This window comes from Chlorocebus sabaeus, chromosome 15 (assembly GCF_047675955.1).
Source record: "Chlorocebus sabaeus isolate Y175 chromosome 15, mChlSab1.0.hap1, whole genome shotgun sequence".
NCBI classification, from domain to species: Eukaryota; Metazoa; Chordata; class Mammalia; order Primates; family Cercopithecidae; genus Chlorocebus; species Chlorocebus sabaeus.
This window is the reverse complement of record NC_132918.1, coordinates 48,982,316-48,994,918: the sequence shown is the minus strand read 5'-3', so window position 1 is coordinate 48,994,918 and position 12,603 is coordinate 48,982,316. Positions and strand designations below refer to the sequence as shown.

The 12,603-nt window shown below is 37.7% G+C and overlaps 1 protein-coding gene across 13 annotated transcripts in view; it reads right to left on the bottom strand.

The window, feature by feature from the left end:
• The window catches only part of TFDP2 (transcription factor Dp-2), a 191,378-nt gene that overhangs the window by 105,914 nt on the left and 72,861 nt on the right, over positions 1-12,603 (bottom strand). The window lies entirely within an intron of this gene.

Sequence of the window (12,603 nt, the reverse complement as noted above, 5' to 3'; positions counted from 1 at the left end):
GTTCATAGCAGTTTTATTAATAATGGTCCACAAGTTAAACAAAAATGTTCATCAACCCATGACTGGATACACGAATGGTGGTGTATCATAGAATAGAATACTGTTTAGTAATAGAAAAGAACTACTGATTCATACAACATGAATGAATCTTGAAAACATTATGCTAAGAATCCAGACACAAAGTGAGATTAATATCAACAAATATTCTATATGGCTAAAAACAAATATTCTATATGGCTAAAAACAATTATGATTTTAGTAGCTTGTTTTGCCTATATGAATCACTGACACTATCTTTTGTTATTTATTTATGTATCACTTCTCCTTAAATCAATTATAAACTCTCTGCTATAGGGGTTATCTTGTATCTCGGGGTGGCACTTCATAATATTAACACCTCGTGTTTGCATATCAATGCACAGGTTTCATAATTCTCATCCACTAAAACAACTGGCATGTGGTATGCATATTGCAATGAAGTCAACATACCTAGGTTCAAATCCCAGCTGACTATGTGTGTGGTCAGCAGTAAGTCATTTTACCTTTATGAGATTCACTTTTCTTATTCATGAAACTAAAAAACATGGATCAAGTGGGAAAAGACAGTGTTAGGGACATAAGAGATGGTACAATCAACAATTCTAATGTATGTAAGACCATTAAGGACAGAAACCTCCGGAGATGTGAAGGGCTAAAAGTTATACTTGAACTTGATTTTCAGAAGAGCCAAAGACTGAGAAAGTGGAACCTCATGAGCTTTCTGATCTGGATTTAAAGCAGGAAATATTGGAAAAATCACCACAGAGATAACTAGTTTGTGGCAGACAACAATCATAAAAACATCCCCTTTTGATCCTACAATGCAGTCAGTCTTTTCCTGTCACTGGGAGAGGAAGCACTGAATGGTTCATCTACATATTAAGAGAAATGAGCTATTTAGATGATCATAAAACAGGTTAATTTTATTCTTCTGGTGTGTTGTGGCCATAGTAATCCATCTCGGTAAGAGATAAAACATAGGTTCAGATATTTGGTATACGTGCTTGGATGAGAATCTACAATTGGTGGAATTATAAATGTCTATCAATCAAAAGACAAAATCACTCAAGGAACATATGGTAGCCCCAAGAAGCTTCATTAGGGATTTGCAGTGTACCTACCATGTGCCAAAAACAGGCACTCTGCTAGGCGAGGTCACTTGTTTTATAATTTAATCCTCACAATAGCCCTTATGAAATTGCATGATCACTCCCATTTTAGAGATAAGAAAATTGACATTTTGAAACATGACAAATTTGCCCAAGAAGTCACCTTTAGTATGTGACAAGGCTAACATTGAAACTCAGACCTATTTGATTCCATGTCCTTATTACTGCTACTTAAAACCTATTATCATTACATAAAGCCCAGCTTCTAATTATTGAAGCTAGCACAATCCTAGAAAACAGTAGGCTTTATCATTTTTTTTCCTGTTTCCAAGAGGAAACAGATATTATCTCCAGTTACCAGAAGGGAACCTGAAGCTTATATATAAAGTGATAACACAAGTTCTTGAATCTTGGAATTACTAGCCCTTTCGCTGCATTAGCATTCCACTGAGATTCATCATGACAATCAATGTTGAGGAGGAAAAAAAGGTGGAGGAGAAAAGTGCATGCAATTATAAGACCAAGTGTTTTCATTCTTGGAAAGCCCACATGAATTTACTGAGTACCCTTTTTTTTTTTTTTTGAGACAGAGTCTTGCTCTGTCACCCACGCCGGAGTGCAGTGGCACAATCTCGGCTCACTGCAACGTCCGCCTCCAGGGTTCAAGTGATTCTCCTGCCTCAGCCTCCTGAGTAGGTGGGATTACAGGTACGCACCACCATGCCTGGCTAATTTTTGTATTTTTAGTAGAGATGGGGTTTCACCATGTTGGTCAGGTTGGTCTCGAACTCCTAACCTCGTGATCCGTCTGCCTCGGCCTCCCAAAGTGCTGGGATTACAGGTGTGAGCCACTGTGCCTGGCTACTGAGTACCTATTATAGGTCAAGCACAGTGCTTGGCACTGGGGATGTAACAGTGAATAAAAAAACAAAACAAAACAAAACAAGACACAGTTTATTCCCATAGAGAAATAGAGAAGTTTCACTCTAGTGGGAAGATACTGGCAACTAAATAGACAATTAAAATATAGTGCAGTAAATACAGAAATGGGATAGCACAGGGTATCATAGGTGCACAGAGAAGACAAACTAAACCCAGAAAGGCTATCAGATAAAATATAAGACACCCAGTTAAATATGAATTTTAGATGAACAATGAAAAATTTTTTAGTAAAAGTACGTTCCAAATATTGTCCTCTACTTGCTATATCTGGCAACCCTTGGTGGGGTTGATGTTTAGAAAAAGCATCTCAGAATAAATGATACCTAAGACAAAAACCAAACTACTCTTACTTGTCCCCAACAAATCTGGACCCTGAAAAAGTATGTTAGTTGTTGCCCTGTGGAGACAACCATGTGACAAGGATCTGAGGCCAACAGCAGCCAGCAAGGAACTGTAGGCTCTTGCCAATACCCATGTATGAATATGAGAGCCATCCTGGAAGAACATCTTCCAGCCCTAGTCCAGCCTACCGGTGACTACAGCCCTGGCCAACTGCTTGACTACAACCTCATGAGGGACCCTGAGGCAGAAATGCCTACGTAAGCCACTCCCAGATTCCTGATCCTCAGAAACCATGTGAGATGAATATTTAAGTTGTTAAATTTTAGGGTAATTATTATGCAGTAATAGGAAGTAATGCCCTGCCAATTAGAGAACTGTGTTCCTTATGAACAGGCCTACACTCACTCATTCACTGGCCATGTGGAGTCACCATCAGTGTGACCTCAGCAAGGATGAGGTGGTGGATCCAGAGGGGCCACAGCTGGGACTGTCAGTCATTTGTGCCTCCCACCAGCAGGAGGTCTGAATGGCACATTTCCATGGCCACCATAAGATTACAAAAAGTGTATTAGCTATAGCATGTCCTTTCTGAAACAAAACAGTAAGAACCTTTTGAAAGACAAAATTTTAAAAAATACTTAAGTACAGCTTAATCACTTGAGAGAATTGTGTGAAAATGAAAATACAAGCAAAATAATAAAGAAAATTAGCAGAGCTAAGACAGCTCTAAAATCTTGGATTAGCTCTGGTTCTTAGCTCAATTTCATGTGTGTTAAGAATGATACTGCTCTGCCAACCAAGAAAATAATTTGTTTCTGGGTGGGTTGTTTTGTATCTCTTATTCAGAAAGGAATTTTTGAAACCTAAGAATAATGTGCAACTGGGAAGCTATGAACTGTGGTTAATCAACTAATCCAGAATTTCTACAAGTACTCTGGTGAAACAATTTGAGTGCTATGAATTCCATAAATTATTTTACTCCAAAAGGTAAGTTTAAGTAAAAGTGACTGCATTTCAAACCATATTATGAGAACAGAAAAATGTTAGAGAAAGACTTTATTTCCCTAATAATACAGAATAAGTTGAGAGGGAATGGTAATACCTACAGAATTATGTATGGCTACAGGGAGATGCTAGAAGTTTTCCTCTTTGACTCCAGTGCCTGGATTCAGTTCCTTGGCTTTATAAAGTTCTCCGTCCATACCATCACAGAGTTTCTGCTATTATGACATATTTTTCCCCAGGCCAGTTCAATACCAATCAAGCTTGGTATGCGTTTGGGTTAGAATCCTTTAAGGTCTGTTGTTCAGATATACCAGATGTCACTTTTCTCCTTACGGCCTACAAAATAGTCACAATTATCTTAGAAGATCCCAAACTCAAATTTAACAGAAACGGAGATAAGGATATTGCCTTAAAGGGCTTATATCTCCACTGATTATACAGCCTGATTTAACCCTTGTTTTCTAGAAATTTTGTAAATTAGTATTTTTATTCTATTTTCAAAATGTCCAAGTCATTTAAAAACTACCTTGATAACTAACCCTCGATATTAAAAGAGAGAACCCAGTGATCAAACAAAATCTAGACCATCTTTGAATTTAAGCACCTGATACTGAACTGTTTTTACTGACAACACTTCTGACACCAAATGTTTGGGTTTTTTTTTTTTTTTTTAATCACACCAACCAATTCTCCAATTTTTCAGACACCAATTAGGTGTCCAACAATTCAATACAATTCTGATAGTAACTACCTGGAGTTAGCCCAGACCTCACAGACTAAGAGCTCAGTCCCATAAGACTGCCCCCCTGCCCCCAGCATCAGATGCTAGCCACAGACGACATGCCCAGGCTATTCCCATTTCTGCCTACAGACTACAAATTTGAGGGTTCCCATGACCCAGCCTCAGATTTAATAATTTGCTGGAATGACACAGAACTCAGTAAAGCACTTTACTTACTATTACTGGTTTGTTTAAAAGGCTACTACGACTCAGGAAGACAACAGCCAAATCGAAGAGAAACACAGGACAGGGCAATGGGGCAGGCGTAGGGTGGGTGCACAGAGCTTCCATGCCACCTCCAAGCATGCCACCCTCCCAGTACCTCACTGTGTCCACCAACCCAGAAGCTCTCCGAACTGTCATTTATGGGGTTTTATAGAGGTTTCTTTATATAAGCATGATTGATTAAATCATGGCCATTTGTAATCATCTAAATCTCCAGGCCCTCTCTCCCTGCTGGAAGTCAGAGGTGGGGCTGAAAGTTCCAATTCTTGGTCTTTCTGGCAGCAGCCCCCATCTAAGCTATCTAGGGGACCCCAGCCAACAATCTTCTCTTAGAGTACAAAAGACACTCATCACTTTGGAGATTCCAAGGGTTTTAGGAACTGTGTGCCAGAACTGGAGACAATGAACAAAATTTATTTTTTATTACACACACTGATGTTACAGAATAAAGCAACAGTTACTCAGCTATTTTTCTGTGGTAATCAGTAGCAGTCATATATATGCTTTGATCAATTCTATATAAATTGATACATGTATCAAACAAAACCCTGAAGTTTCAGGCCTAAGCCTCATGCATTTGCTTGTGGCCATTCTACTACATATGGTTAAGATTTTCCAATGACTGTATCAATGTTTCTTAACAAGTGGGTTGTTTCATAGTGAGGTCTAAAGATCTGGAATAATAAAAAAAAATCAAGAAAAGCTTCACAAACTGGCCAGTAAAATAATCAATGACCAATGGTCAAAATAATATATGACCAACTTCTAAAGGAATTGCTGTCTTTTCTAACACCACACTATTACATTTTATAATTCAGAGTAGAAGAGAGTTGTGAAAAAAAAAAGCATTCAACAAAACTCTTCAACATCATCTAGGATAACAGATGCTACTGAAATATAATGTCACTGTTCTCTCCAGCTTCCTTCCTTCCTTCCTTCCTTCCTTCCTTCCTTCCTTCCTTCCTTCCTGCCTTCCTGCCTTCCTGCCTTCCTGCCTTCCTGCCTACCTCCCTCCCTCCCTCCCTCTCTCTCTCTCTCTCTCTTCTTTCTTTCTTTGACACAGTCTTGCTCTGTCGACCAGGGTGGAGTGGAGTAGTGCAATCTCGGCTCACTGCAATCTCTGCCTCCCAGGTTCCAGCAATTCTCCTGCCTCAGCCTCCCAAGTAGCTGGGACTACCAGCGTTGGCCACCATGCCCAGTTAATTTTTTTTGTATTTTTAGTAGAGACAGGGTTTTGCCATTTTGACCAGACTGGTCTCAAACTCCTGATCTCAGGTGATGTGACTGCCTCAGCCTCCCAAAGTGCTGGGATTACAGGCTTGAGCCACTGTGCCCGGCCCCTCTACAGCTTTCTTTCCTCCTATTTGGAACTTATTTTATTTATCTCTTCTTAAAACATGTTTTTTCTAGTTCTCTTTGTTCATAAGTAATCCTATATATATTGTAGAATTTTTTTAATCTCAGGGATGTATCTTAAATAATATAAAGATATGGGTGCAGCACACCAACATGGCACAAGTATACACATGTAACAAACCTGCACGTTATGCACATGTACCGTAGAACTTAAAGTATAATAATAATAATAAATAAATAAAAAAGTCCTATTGTTTAAGCCCTATTAAATTCTTATTTAAATTTGCAAAAAATATATATATATAAAGATAACATTAACTTTGCTTTTCATTTTAATGGGTACTTGAATAATTAGATTCTCCCAAAATAAGTACCACATAAAAAAATCACTAAAATGTATATTTATTTTCCAGTCATTTTACAATTTTACCATTCTCCTTTTTGACTTGTCTGTATGAGGTTATCCGAGAGAAAGTTCCACTTTGAAAATTTTACTAATAGCAACTTTCCTGAACTCTTTGCCTCAAGTGATCCTTCCACTTTGGCCTCCCAAAGCATTAGGATTATAGGTGTGAGCCACTGCGCCCAGCATAATAGTAACTTTCTCATATCCATCTTAAATACCCTTTTTAAAATTAAAGATCCAAAACTGACAGGCAGGGGACAACAAATAGAAGCTCCCAACAAAACCTAAAAAGAGAAAAAACCAATAGTAGAATTTTTTCATTGTCTTATCCACATTGTCTTATCAACAAACACACAGTGAGCTCCTGTGAGACAGGCACTATGCTAGGTACAAGTCCCATGTTGTCTCAATAGCCTACCATTACAATATGATCTTAAAATGCCAATGAGGTTAGCAGCATTCTATATTTTTGTATTTAAATTATACTTAAATATATAAAAATGTGTTTGTGGCGGAGGGACAGTTTTTGGGTTGTTCTGTGCCTTCCACTTTGTTCTAAAAACTCAGACGATAGCAAGAATGGAATAAATTCTGAGAACTACACATGGAGGGTTAGGAGTAAGGTATCAGTGGATAAAACAGAAAGAAAACCAAGATGTTAAGAACATTTCAAAGATTTTAAGGCTCCAAAAATAACACAAACAACTGGGTAATGCTCTACAAATATTGTCTTACTTGAGTCTAGCAGTGTTCCTGATGACAACAGCCAACAGAGATTGGTTATCAACTTACTTATTTGTCTTTGGCAAAAAATTTCAACTCAGTCTACTGAAGGATTTTCTTTTTTTTTAATTTATTTTTTGTTGTGTACTTTCCTTTTATTTATTTATTTTTATTATACTTTAAGTTCTAGGATACATGTGCACAACGTGCAGGTTTGTTACATATGTATACATGTGCCATGTTGGTGTGCTGCACCCATTAACTTGTCATTTACATTAGGTATATCTCCTAACGCTATCCCTCTCCCCTCCCCCGCCCCCACAATAGGCCCCGGTGTGTGATGTTCCCCTTCCTGTGTCCAAGTGATCTCATTGTTCAATTTCCACCTATGAGTGAGAACATGCGGTGTTTGGTTTTCTGTTCTTGTGATAGTTTGCTGAAAATGATGGTTTCCAGCTGCATCCATGTCCCTACAAAGGACATGAACTCACCCTTTTTTATGGCTGCATAGTATTTCACTGAAAGATTTTCATATGAGAACATCTTTAATGTTTACAACTGAAGTCAACAGGAAAATAACATTCAATTATAAAAATATAATTCAACGCAAACTAAATCTCATTAGGTATCATATTACAGGACATTAACACTTGAGACTTACTTTAAAAATTAAATGTATGCTATTTTTAAGTTTCATACTCATAACCTTGGATCCAGTTATAATATCCTTTGATATATTTTGTAAAATACTTCTTATAATTAAGTTCCTTGAAATAAAGCTAAAATATATCTGATACTGAGCTGCACGCTACAACAACGTTTTAGCATAATTTACAACCAAAAATTGGCTCTCAATTCATTAATCATCCGGGAAACACAAATTAAAGCTACCATATATTACCACTGCACCCTCACCACACTGAGTATAAGAAAACAGATGAAAAATACTGTGATGGTTAATTTCTGTGTCAACTTGACTGAGCTAAAGGATGCCCAGATAGCCGATAAAACATTGTTTCTGGGTGGTCTATGAGATGTTTCTAGAAGAGATTAGCATTTGAATCGGTAGAGTGAATAAAGAAAACCACCCTCTCCAGTGAAGGGGGGCATCATTCAACCTGTTGAGGGACCAAATAGAACAAAAAGGCAACAGAAGGGAGAATCTGCTTCTATTTGAGCTGGGCATTTATCTTTTCCTGCCTGTGAACATCGGCACACTGGTTCTGAGGCCTCTGGCCTAGAATTGGGACTTGTACCATCAGCCCCTCTAGTTCTCGGACCTTCAGACTTGAGCTGGGACTTGTGCCACTGGCTCCTGTGATTCTCAGCTTTCAGACTCAGACCGAATGACATCACCAGCTTTCCTGGTTCTCCAGGTTGCAGACAGCAGGTCACAGGACTTCTTGACCTACATAACTGTATGAGCCAATCCCTATAATCAATCAATTTCTCTCTCTGTCTCTCTACACACACACACACACACACACACACACACACACACACACGCACAGGCACACACAGCTGATTCTTGAATAACAGGTTCAAACTGTGCAGGTCCACTTACACACAGATTTTCTTCTGCCTCTGCCACCCCTGAGAGAGCAAAATCCATCCCTCCTCTTCCTACTCCTTTTCAGCCTACTCTTCATAACATGACAAGGATAAAGACCTTTATGACAAACCACTTACACTTAATGAATGGTACACATATTTTCTCTTCCTTAAGATTTTCTGAATAACATTTTACTTTTTCTGGCTTACTTTATTGTAAGAATATAGTACACAATCTATAACATACAAAATATGGGTTACTTAACTGTTTATGTTATGGGTAAGGCTTTCGGCCAACAGTGAGCTATTAGTTAATTTTGGGGAGAGTGAAAAATTATACACAGATTTTTGACTGCACAGGGAGGTCAGTGCCCCAAACCACTGCGTTGTTCAAGGGTCAGCTACATATATGTGTATGTGTGTGTGTGTGTGTGTGTGTATATATAGTCACATATAAAAATATAAAACCAATAGGAGAGACAGCGGTTCTGATTCTTTGGAGAACCCTGACTATTTAATAATACACGTTAGGTATTGGCAAGGATGTGGAGCAACAGAAATCCTCACCTGTTGCCAGTGGGAGTGTGAACTGGTATAACTACTTTGAGAAAAATCATCTGGGAGTACCTACTAAAACTGAACCCCAACCAAACAATTCCAATCCTAGGTGTATGCCCTGTAGAAATATGCACATGTGTTCACCAAAGGGCATGGACTAAAATATTTATGACATAGCTAATCATAATATTCCCAAAGTTAAAATTACCTACCCAAATGCCCAATAACATTAAAGTGAATGAATAATGGTTTATTCACACAATAGAATATTACATAGCAATGAGAAAGGATGAACCACAATTACTAAGCAGGATCTCACAACATTTTCTTAAGCAAGAGAAGCCAGTTACAAAAGAATAAATACTGTATGATTACATTTATATAAAGTACAAAAACAGGAGAAAATAATCTGTGCTTTTAGAAGTCATGATAGCAGTTATCCTTGAAATAGAGCACAAAGCATGCTTCTAGGGTGCTGATTATATTCTGCTTCTAGATATGAGTGCTGGCTTGTAAAACTTCACTGAGCTGTATACTAATAAATGTGTGTAAATAAAACTTGAAATAATAGATAAATATAAAACATGAATATTTTAATTATAAAAATAATATTCAGTTATAGATATGTTACAAATACCGAAGAGAATGTATAGTAACAGTCAATCATAATCTCACATTCGAAAGACATTTTGTAAAAAGTAATTTGTTATATTTCCTCTTTTTTCTCTATAAATAAATCTCACATAGTTAAGAACCTAAAATACAATTTTACTTAAATCTGAGCTGTTAAATTTTATTAAAATATGCTTACATAAAATAATTCTTGTATATCAAGCATTTTTAACTTTAAAATGCTTCTCTTCATAAGCAAAACTTTACAGCTACAAAATTAGCTATCATATACATACATACACAATTTATTTAGTAATTGCAAAACCACAGACTTCAATGTAGGAGCTACTTTTCTGCTCTTTATAATAAACATCTCTGTCTGTCTACATTAATCACACGTTGAAAGTTATTTCCTTAGGACAGCTACCTAGAGGTGGAACTGCCAGAAATAATGTTTGCACATTAAAATTGGTAAAGGCTAAAATATTGCCTAGCATAAAAACAGAGGGTTGAAAAAGTAACCAAATGGATAACTTTTATTTCTTTCTTTACTAGTCTTTTATTTTAGACAGTGCTCCTTAGTTGGTGAAGCCTCTCAATAAAGCAAAAGATCCACTGTCGAAAAGTCTAAGACATGTAAAGCTTGATGACATCGTAGTATTAGACACACAGCAGGTACTAAAAAAAAAAAAAATCTGAATTGAATGAAAATTTCTGAATTGAATGAAAACCTTAGGCAGGAAAATCAGGCTGATCCTACTTGTTGCTCAATTCCCACTTTCATATACCCTACCATGTACCAGTAGATTTTTTTGTCTGTTTGTTGGTGTTTTTTTTTTTTTTTTTCCTTGTTTTGAAACAGTCTTACTCTGTCACCCACGCTGGAGTGCAGTGGTGCAATCTCTTTGCAACCTTTGCCTCCTGGGTTCCAATGATTCTTGTGCCTCAGCTACCCAAGTAGCTGGGACTACAGGCACATGCCACCACATTTGGGTAATTTTTCTATTTTTATAGACATGGGTTTCACCATGTTGGCCAGGCTGGTCTCGAACTCCTGGGCTCAAGTGATCTATCCACCTCGGCCTCCCAAATGCTGAGATGACCATGCCCGGCTATCAGTAGTGTTTAAAGTATGGTCCAGTGCTAGTAAACATCAGCTTCTCCCAAGAACTTGTTAGCAATACCAATTTTCAGGTCCCACCCCAGACCTACTGTATCAGAACTCTGGAGATGATGCCTGGTAATCTTTATAACATGCCCTCTAGGTGACTCTTATGCTTGATAAAATATGAGAACTACTGACTTACAGTATTCCCAACCTCCAAGCATACTAGGAAAATATCACCTTTATTAATCACGGAGTAGAAAAAAGATGAATCACTTTTTTCAAATTACTACTCAAGTGCCTACTTTGTTCATTTGGGAGACTGAGGACCTTATTGATAAATAATGTTTTCATCTTCTCCTCTACTTCCTTTAGATTTGTGATTTACATGTCTGCAATGTCAGTCACGCTGCTTTTCATATGTAAATGGGTCCCAAATGGACTCACTATAGGAATATACAGGATGTCACTGGATGTTATCCAATGTAAAACAATGTCACTGAAAAATGGGGATAGTAAGAGTTTCCAAAACGCAATCAAAGAAACAGAGCAAAGTTATATAATTCTACCTAATCACAACAATATCTGTTGCAAAAGTAGTTAACAGGAAGATAAAAGATGTGGTAACCTTAGTCTCTTTAAAGCACTTTATTATTTTACTTTATTTTTTTGTTTTAAATCAGGAACTCCGCTGATTTTCATTTTTAAAAGGTAGTTCTTATTGAATTCTAGTATCTAATTATTTAATATGGTAACAAACTAACCACTATTAATTTAAATAAAATGTATCTGAAGATAAACAGGAAAAATACAAACAAGAAAAAGGATCAGATGGCAAAGGTTTTTCAGGTAAAGCAACCCACTGGGATGAACTGGTCAATAAATAAAATTATTTGCAGAATGGAATTCTATTTTCAGATCATTAAGATTTTTTTTTTTTTTGAGACAAGAGCCTCACTCCGTCACCCAGGCTAGAGTGCAATGGTGTGTTCTCAGCTCACTGCAACCTCTGCCTCCCAGGCTCAAGCAATCGTGCCAGTTCAGTCACCCAAGGAACAAGGAGCTGGCACTGCACAAGCCCAGGCTACCCTGCCTGGTTAATTTTTGTACTTTTTGTAGAAATGGGGTTTTATGTTGCCCAGGCTGGTCTCAAAGTCCTGAGCTCCAGTGATCTACCCGCCTCGGCCTCCCGAAGTGCTGGAATTACAGGCGTGTAATTTTAGTTATCCTGAAACCAAACCCAGACTCAAAGAGGAAAGCTAGAACCATTCATTTTGTGTGTGTGTGTGTGTGTGTGTGTGTGTGTGTGTGTGTTTGAAACAGCATCTTACTCTGTCGCCTAGGATGGAGTACAGTGGCACAATTTCGGCTCACTGCAACCTCTGCCTCCCAGGTTCAAGCGATGCTCCCACCTCAGCCTCCTGAGTAGCTGGGACTATAGGTGCACACCTCCATACCTGGCTAATTTTTGTATTTTTTAGTAAAGATGGGGTTTCGTCATGATGGCCAGGCTGGTCTTGAACTTCTGACCTCAGTGATCTGCCTGTCTCAGCCTCCCAAAGCGCTGGGATTCAGACACCTGCCAAAGAATTTTTATTGAAATAGCAACCAAATGTTGCTTATACCTATTACTCAAAGTAATACAACATAAAACAGAGGTTTACTAGATATTTTGGGGCTTAAATTTGTGAAGTAAAATCCAAAAAAGTAATGTGGGTAAAAGTTAGCAGCTTAAGTAAACATGAAACTCTTAAAACATATAAGCTACTGAATTTTTAAGAATTTGAACACTGAAGTAATTTCTAATACCAATTCTCTACTCTTTTACCTTTCCAACTCCCTTTTAACT